Below are 8,985 nucleotides of genomic sequence, written 5' to 3'. Positions count from 1 at the left end.
AAGTCTGTTTCATTCTCTATCCTTCTTATCTCCCCAACCCCTTCCATTCAAATGTCACTCCTTCCAAGGATGTGCCTGACCATCCCACCTCACTTCCCAGGCCCTGCACACTCTCCTTGGTATTTCCTCCCCTGCACGATGATCCGAATCTTCCTGTGGGTTGTGGTCGGTTTCCCTCTAGAGCACATGCTCCTGGGCCCAGGAAGGTGCCTGTGTGGCGAAGTGTCAGGAGTTCATGAGCAGCCACCGTCTCACACGCTGCCTCTCATGCCTACACACACCAGGCAGCCTTGTGCTCCCAAACAAGTCTTTGCACTCATCATCAGGAGCATCCATGCTCCTGGGGGAGTCACCTGCTACCATGCAACCCAGTAGCCCTGCAGGGAGGTGCTTGACTTATTCTTTTCCCTCTCAAGTTTTGATCATTTTAAGCTACGAAGGAAACGGAGCAACAGACAGATTAATAGGGAACTTACGTGGTAATTAGGCACTATATGCCTAAACACAGGAGGCACACACTGCTCCAAGAGGCCCAGGGAGGGGCAGGATGGTGCATGGGGGCTTTGGGTTCCTAGGGCCCAGGCAGTGGTGCTGGCTGCAGAAGCTTGGGGGAGGAGCAGAGGGAGCCAGGGTTGTCCTGTGGTCCGATAACTTCCACAGCACAGGCACTTGTGACCACCTCGGACTGGGCAGGTGTCAGAGCCCCATCTTCTTTCTGCAGAAGAAACTTTTCCAGGCAGAAAGGGAATGAGTGTCAAACAGGAAGTCCTACCTGCATCTGCCATTTTTCCTAGTATGGATGGATGTAAATCTCAGTTACAAAGGGCATCTTTTCAGCAGCTTCTCGGTATTTCACCTTGAAACATGCCAAAGACATGCTTCAGGGTGGCATGTTTCTGGCCCCATGCCCCAAACATAAAACAATAAGCATTGATTATCTTACTCCTGCTTTGGATCAGAATCTGAGGTGTGGTTTGGCAGCTACCCAGGCCCCAGGTCTCTGTGGCCGGGGCTGCAGTCTCTTTTGAAGGCTAGCCTGGGAACTCCACTTCCAAGCTCCCTTCTGTGGCTGAGGACAGACCTGGGCCCCTGTGGACAGACCAGCCTCTTCTGGGGCTGCCTCAGCACATGGTAAGTGGCTTCCCTGAGGATGAAAGTAAAGCCAGAATGTTTTTACCACGTCAAAGACAAGGTTGGACACTGAGCTGGGGGCTAAGCTGAACAGAGTCAGAGGTCAGGCCTAAGGACAGGGTCCTCTGCTTCTTTCCCTCAGCCTGCAAGGACAGCACTGGCCACCAGAGGGCACACTGACCCTTCTGTACAGCTTGCAGCAGCTAGACCCAGAATCTGGGAAGTGAGGGCTCCCTTAGGGAGATAGATGGGCTTCCTGCTAGACCACTGCAGCCTGTGTTCCTCTCACTTCCATGTCACCAGACAGAACCCAGCCATGGAAATGAGAAAACCTGGATCGACAAAGCTGGCGGAGGCTCAGAGAGCGGGGGATACAGCCGCAGGATGCTGGCCTCCAGTCTCAGGGTCTGGTGGTAGGAAACAAGCCCTCCCACCTTTGGAGTCCTCTCTGCCTGTGCCTGGGCTCTGGAGTCCCATGGAGAAGTGATCACAGTGGCAGAGGGGAGGGCCTGGCAGTCGGAACCAGCACAGCCTCTGGCAGAACACATCTTCTCTCTGTGGTCCTCCAGAGTCAGGGGCTGAGCATCTGAGCGTGGGGTCCCTTCCCACACACCATCAATGAGGTTCACCTGACACTCTCCCATCAACATCTAGTACAGAAAATGTCCCCACATTGTGTCCTTCCTTCTGCTCACTCCCAGGAGAAATCCAAGAAAGAGCCTGAGGTTTAGGTGCTGGCCCCCAGTGCCACCTGCACCAGAGGTCCCCCACCATCATGGCCTCCCTAGATGCACAAGCTCTTACACAAGGTGACCAAGCCCATGACCCTGTCCAAAGCTGACACCTGCCCAGCTTCCCACACAGCCCCCAGGGGGCAAAAATCCTCCTCCCAGCCCTGTTGCACCTGCCTGAATTCCTGTATCACTGCCCAAGTGTGTGTAGGAATTCCCAGAGTATGTGTAGAAAGTAAGGATGAGGAATCAGTAAGCTTCACAGAAAAGACAACTGCCTTAACAATAGCAAGGCTCCCAAAGTGTGAGCTTTTTTTCTGGACACTAATTCTAGACTCATGTTCCAGGAAGGATCTATCCATAGCTGTTTGGTCAGGACACCTGCCCTGAGTCCCTCCCCACCCTCTGGGAGACCCTGCATTGACTCTGTGACTCTAGGGTGAGGTTTGCAGATCTGACCATGTGCACAAGTCTAGGGACTGACCCAGCTTTGCAGGGACTATGGGGATAGAGGAAGAAGGGCTGTCTCTCATGCTGGTCCAGCAGTGAGAGCTCCTGTCAACAGCAAGCACCTGGCCTCCTCAGCACATTGTGTGATCTCCACAGGCCTGTTGCCCCCATCTCACCCCATTCCTGGCACGACACTTTCATTTCCCTGGTAAACTCCACCTTCTGAAGCCCCTGAACGATGGGAAAAATAAACACAAAACCAGCGCGCCAGGTACCACTCCAAATCTGCTAGAATGCTAAATTTTAAAAAGGAAAATAACAGGTGTTGATGAGGATGTGGAGAAGTTGGAACCCTCTTGTATGACTGGTGAGGTTATGAAACGTGGAAGGGCAACTTCTCACAAAAGTTAAGCACAGAATCACACAGGACACACAATTCCAGCCTCCGGCACCTGCCAGAAAGGACTGCAACTAGTGCTCAACAACACTTAATGTCGACAGCCTCATTGCCCACAATGGCCATACAGTGGGAGCGCCCCAGGGCCGTCAGTGGGTGAATGATACAACTGTGGTCCATCCACAGGGTGAATGCTATTCAGCCCCAAAGGGAATAAAGCTTGACACATGCTTCAACATGGATGAACTCTGAAAACAGTATGATCAGCAAAAACAGACACCAGAGGGCACCTAGTGCAGGACTCCATCTAGAAAAGAGTCCAGAAAAGGCAAATCCATAGAAACAGGAAATAGAGTTGTGGTTACCCAGCTCAAGGGAAGGAAGAACAGGGGTGACTGCTTGGTGCTACGAAATGTGTCAAGAGTTAGGTGAGGGCTGGGGATGTGGCTCAAGTGGTAGCGCGCTCGCCTGGCATGCGTGCGGCCCGGGTTCGATCCCCAGCACCACATACCAACAAAGATGTTGTGTCCGCCGAGAACTAGAAAATAAATATTAAAAATTCTCTCTCTCAAAAAAAAAAAAAGAGGCGAAATTTCAAGTTGTACAACACTGTGAATGCAAAAAACACCACTGAATTTTTCACTTTGAGCTTAAATTTATGTTGTGTGAATTTCTTAATATTTTTTTAGTTGTAGTTGAACACAATACCTTTATTTTGTTTATTTATTTTTTTGTAGTGCTGAGGATCAAACCCAGGGCCCTACATACGCTAAGCGGGCACTCTACGGCTGAGTCACAACCCCAGCCCCTGTAATGTGAATACTATCTCAATAAAATAAAAAAATAAGCCATGCAGGCCATATGTGCCCGCACTCAGCCATCTAGCTGTGCCTGAGTGCTAGTACCCAGCTGTCCCTAGAACTCGAGCCCCACCATCCTCAGCCAGATCAGGACTCTCTGGGCTGTGGCTAAGAGCCCTGCTCCCCCTCCACCTGCAGCCCCCTTCTGCTGCGTGTCCACGACGACTCCTCTCTACCTGATCTGCCCTCCCCAGCTGCAGACGAGCTCCACCTCCTGACACTGTTCCCTGCAGAGGGGACCCTGATGGCTCACCTCTGCCCACACTGTGGCTTCAGTCACTTAGCAGCAACCTCTGCACCTTTGCACCTCACCGAGCCATTGGCAGAAGCCCTGATGACCCCCTCCCTGCCTTCCTCCTCCTTCACCAACCTTGAACAGACCCCCACCCATCAGGCATTCCTGCCCTTGGCCTGATGCTGGGGGTCCACCTCCCATCTAAGTCTGACCTTGCTTTGGGGGAAACTCTCCTGGATCTTCAGCCCCCACCTCAGCCCCTTGGCCCTTAAACATGTTCAGTCTCTCACCAGTCAGGCCAAGGGTCAATTCACCCTGACCCTGACTTTCTTCACTCTGCCTCTCTCTGACCGCCTGGTCAGTTGTCTAGGAAGAGAAGTCTGCAGGTATCTCACCCTGCATGGGCAGTGGGCTCCACCGCCTTCGGGAGCAGATCCAGCACTATCCTCTGAGTCAAGGCCCTCCTCACTTGCCAACCCACTCTTGCCAGTTTTAAGGATGTACCACAGCAGTGCAGCATAACCCGTGGAATTATCCTCACCCACCGTAGGCTTTGATAGTGGCATAAGATGCAGACCTTGGCTGGGTGCATAGTTGTCCCTCATGGTCAGTCTCTTGGACCCCAGCCCCTCCACATGTGCTCACTCTACTGTCCTCCTGCTGCAAGAGGTGACTGTATGCAGCCAGAGGTCCTCCTAGCATGTGACCTGGCTCTCAGAAACCAGTTTCCCACCCTCTTTTCTTTCCTGCTCAGAAAAATGGAAAGAGTTCCCATAGTTCAGCAAATCCAGCTGTCTCCACCTAGGATGAGACTGGGTATTGAACCCAAGGTCACAAGTGAGGGGGACACTTGGGGAGATGCTGAGAAATTTAGCCAGCCACCACCCACCTAAAATGCACAGGAGCCAGGAAGATGGTTTGGGACTGCCCTGCAGGTGCTACAGGACTCTGGGTCCCAGGTATCCCTGTCCAACCTGTGGGCCACAGCTGTGCTGAGACCTCCCAAGCCTCAACAAAGAAACCCAGAGAAAATGGACTGCAGCAGTTCTGATCAGGTGAGACTCAACCTTTCCTTGACTGGAGGGGCTGAAGGCCCACGTCCTCTTGCACACACTTGCTACCCAGACCTCAGCCGAGTCCTGGGGAACTGAATACGTGTAGTAGAGAGGCTGAGGCTGTGGAAACCCTAGGAGCCCTAATTTGGAGCACCTCTCTCCCTCCCTTGTCTCCAGTAGTGTGCCCAAGCCTTTTCTGTCATTCTCTGGCTGACCAATGATTTCTGTTCCTTAATGTCTTATTTTCTTTTGTTTTCCCTGGTGCTGGGTATTGAACCCAGGCCTCATGGTAGAGCATGCTGGGCAGTGCTCTACCTCTAAACTACACCTTAACCCCTTAAAGTTCTAGTTTTTGTTGTTTGTTTGTTTGTTTGTGCTGGGGATTTAATACCGGTCACTTTACCACTGATCAACATCCTTAGTCTTCTCTCTCTCTCTCTGTATGTGTGTGTGTGTGTGTATTTTGTTTTTTGTTTTTGTTTTGTTTTGTTTTTGAGACAGAGTCTTGCTAAGTAACCAAGGGTGGCCTCAAGTTCATTATCCTAATAACTCTGGACCAAGTCTCTGGGATCATAGGCACGTGCCACAGCAGCGACCTTTACGCTATTTTTAAGGCTCCTATCTATGGTTCAAATGCCAGTCTTGTGTGAGAACTCAGGATCCAGCTCTACCACCGGCCAGGGCTGAGCCAAGTCCTGGCCTCTCAGAGCCTCAGTTTCCTGGGCAGGCCACCTTGACAAGCTTCATGATTTGCACAAAGAGCTGGGTAGGGAGCCCAGCATCCTAACAATTTTAGCAGAAATCGTCATTATCCAGTGTGCCCTCACTGCGTCCCTGTGGTACAAGGGGAAGACAGCAGGCCTGGCTGCAGACCCTGGGAAAAGGGGGCAGGAGGGAGGGGCAGTGTCCTCAGTGACCTGGGCCAGCGTCTTTCTCCAGCCTGAAGCTCCAGTAGGCGCTGCTCCTGGGCTGCCCACTGGGGCCAACTTAGGCACAGTGGATGTCAGCTAGTCCCTGAGACAGAAGAGTTAGACCAGTGGAGACCTAAGGGTTAAGCCAGGCCTGGGCACGAGGGTTAGCTCAGAGAGACTAAGGGTTAAGCCCACAGGGGCAGGCTGGGGGCAGGCTGGGGGCAGGCCAGGGGCAGTGGCGGCGCGGCTGCCCAGACTTCCCGGACGCGCCTGGCGCCGCAGCCGCCAGCCTCCGGGGACGCAGCCGGCGGCTGGGGACAGCTCCGCCAGCCAGCGCCCCCTCCAGCGCCCCCTCCCGTCGCCGCCCCCGCTTCTCTCTGGGCCCTCAACCATCGTGACTGACAGGGACTGTCACACAGCGAGGCGCCCACCATCCACGCTTCTTGGCCAAGATTGAGAGGTCCTGCAGGACTGTCTGACCCATGTCCAGCCAGGGGGCTAACCTGCCTGCCAGAGGGAGGCTGCTGGCTGACCACAGTGGAGGGAAGTCCTGGGTCTGCTCAGCCCTCCCAGACCCCAGAACCTTGCCCACCATAAGCAGTCGGGGTGGGCTTGCTCCCTGGCACCTGCGCCTCCCAGCTTCCACCCACCCAGCCACACACATCCCACCCAGGCCGGGGACCTTGGAGTGGGCGGGCAGGCCAGAACCCCAAATCCCACCTGCAGCAATGCAGGGTCCCTCACCACCTGGAAGTGACCAATGGCAAGTGTTACTTTGTTTATTTTTCTTAGTTGTAGATGGACACAATACCTTTTATTTTGTTTATTTTTGTGTGGTGCTGAGAATGGAACCTACTGCCTCCTACTTGCTAAGCAAGTGCTCTACCACTGAGCCCCAGCTCCAGCCCCAGCGGGCAAGTGCTACTTTGAAGTGTGGGTGTGCAGTAGCTGGTGAGATGGGCATTGTTAAGAACAGTGGATTAGCAGGGTTGAGGACAGAGGATCTCAAGTTCAAGGCCAGCCTGGGCAACTTAGCAAGATCCTGTCTCAAAATTAAAAAATGACAAGGGCTGAGGGTGTGGCTCAGTGAGTTCAGTTCACAGTACTGCAAATTAAAAAAAAAAAAAAAGGAAACCAAACAGAAACACATGGATTCAAAGAGAAGCTGATTGCTGTGGCAATTTTCAGAGGAAAGCATCCCCACTTTTTCTGTTTGGATGCTGGAGTTACACATCTGCCCCTCCATACTCCCACCTGTAGGGCCCTCAGCCCTAGTCAGGACGTGGGGGATGGCCATGTCCTGGTCCTGCCCTATCTGGACAGGGAGACCTGGTCTGCCTTCCCCGCCTCCTCACTCCCATCTGGCGTGGCCAGCCACCCTGACGGGGCTCTTTCCTCCCCAACTGCCAGCCTCCACTTATGGAGAGGCAGGATCCTCCTTCCAGCCTCCCTCTGGAGAGGAAGACAGCAAGGCGACCACCTGCCCTGCTCCCTCATCTATCACCCTGAACTGTGCTTCACAATAAAATTACTCATCCTCCGTCAGTGATAAATGAAATCCGTCTAGAGGCGACCACACGGAGTGGGGGTGGGGGCTCCCCATTCAGGGGCTCCAGACCTGGGTGAGGGAAACCCAGCCAGCTGTCTTTGTGTTAATGCACAGCCTGGCCAGGGCCAAGGCAGTGGACTGTGCATGCCTGCAATGCTCCCGGGGTAAGGGATTCTGTGTGTGTGAGCTGGGGCCGGGAGGAAGCCATCTGAGGTAGAGGGTGTGGTGTGGTAGCCAGGGAGGTGGCTAGACAGGCCACAGGGGACAGGAGCAGAGGGACCAGAAAAATGGGGAAGGGCAGACGCCAGCAGGAGCAGCCCTCTGAGAGCCCAGCCTGGGGCTGTGGGAGCCTGGAGCCTCCGGACCTTCAGATATCCCGCAGACCTCAGCCCTGCCCACAGCCCAGCCAGAAGGACCGTGCCCTTGGTTGGCTCTTCTCTTCTGGTTTCAGTTAAGGAACCATCAGCCAAGAGTGCCAGAGTGCCATCCACTGGGGCTCCCGTCCAGCTAGAGCAAGACAGGATCTCTGTGGGAGTCAGAACGCCACGGTTTGGATGTGTTCAGAAGCTCCAGGAACAGGATGCTTTCTGACTGGAGGATCCAGGAAGCTTCCTGGCAGAAATGGCATTCAAAACTGGCATCAAGGATGCACAGGGTTAGAAAGAGGGACCCCAGGGCTGCTCTGTGTCTCAGGCCCTGATGAGTGGTCTTCAGTGCCAGGTGCAGCTGTTGGGGCTGAAGGTGTGTTCAGCAGGTTGCAGAGGGCATGGGGTCAGCCATGTTGTGCAGCCCAGGCACTGTGAGAGGGCTAGCTCAGAGATGAGGTGTAGCACGTATGAGGCCCTGGGTTTGATCCTCAGCACCACATAAAGATAAATAAACAAAATAAACATGGAGGGAGGGACGGAAGGGAAGAGAGAGAGAGAGAGAGAGAGAGAGAGAGAGAGAGAGAGAACACCCTCACAGTTGTGCAAAGAAGCAGAAGACACAGCCCAGCAGGAAAAGAGGAAACCAGTCAACTGAAGGTGACCCAGAAATGACAGAGATGACCTGGGAGGAGACAAGTACATTGGGACATTCACTACAACTCTGTCCAGACGTGAATAAAACAGAAAGCAGATGGAATGTGGTCAGACTTTTTGAAGCCACGCTGCCTGAAGGATGGGACTGCCCAGCATGCAGGGCTGCAGGGGCCACCCTACTCCACCTATGACACCTGCACACACCCCGGACACTCAGTACATACTAATTTTGTCTCCTTTTATCCTCATTCCCATTTTACAGACTGAGGTTGGAAGAACTGACAGTCTCTCCAAGGCCACACAGCCAGGAAGTGGTGGGCAAACAGCCCTGGGCGCAAGGCCTACCCTCTAGGTTCCACATCCTCACAGAGATGAAGTAGGGCTGCAGCCCAGGAGGCACCTGGAGGGGCTTGGCAGGCAAGAGGCAGAGGTGGGTGCCAGGTCCCCATTCCTCCCACACCCCAGCTTTGCCTTAGCCTTGCACTCCCCAGCTTGGCTGGGAGCCTTGCAGGAGGGTGCGTGCTTCTGTGACAGGTAACCACCTGGTCACCATCTGGGCTGTGGCCTTGGAGTTCAGCCCCCAGCCCACACACCTCAGCAGCTGTACTTGGAGGTGCAGACAAAAAGCCCAGGAGACCAGGCAC

The 8,985-nt window shown here is 54.0% G+C and overlaps 1 long non-coding RNA gene across 1 annotated transcript; it reads left to right on the top strand.

Annotated features, from left to right (window-relative positions):
• Positions 1–1,008: 1,008 nt before the first annotated feature.
• On the top strand, positions 1,009–8,660 carry LOC144368421 (uncharacterized). Its single transcript, XR_013428180.1, has 3 exons — positions 1,009–1,131; positions 4,740–4,859; positions 8,604–8,660. It is a non-coding gene; the product is annotated as an uncharacterized LOC144368421 (long non-coding RNA).
• Positions 8,661–8,985: the final 325 nt, after the last annotated feature.

Source organism: Ictidomys tridecemlineatus, chromosome 11, assembly GCF_052094955.1.
Source record: "Ictidomys tridecemlineatus isolate mIctTri1 chromosome 11, mIctTri1.hap1, whole genome shotgun sequence".
NCBI classification, from domain to species: Eukaryota; Metazoa; Chordata; class Mammalia; order Rodentia; family Sciuridae; genus Ictidomys; species Ictidomys tridecemlineatus.
Note: the sequence above shows the minus strand (reverse complement) of the source record. Positions and strands in the feature narration are given on the sequence as shown.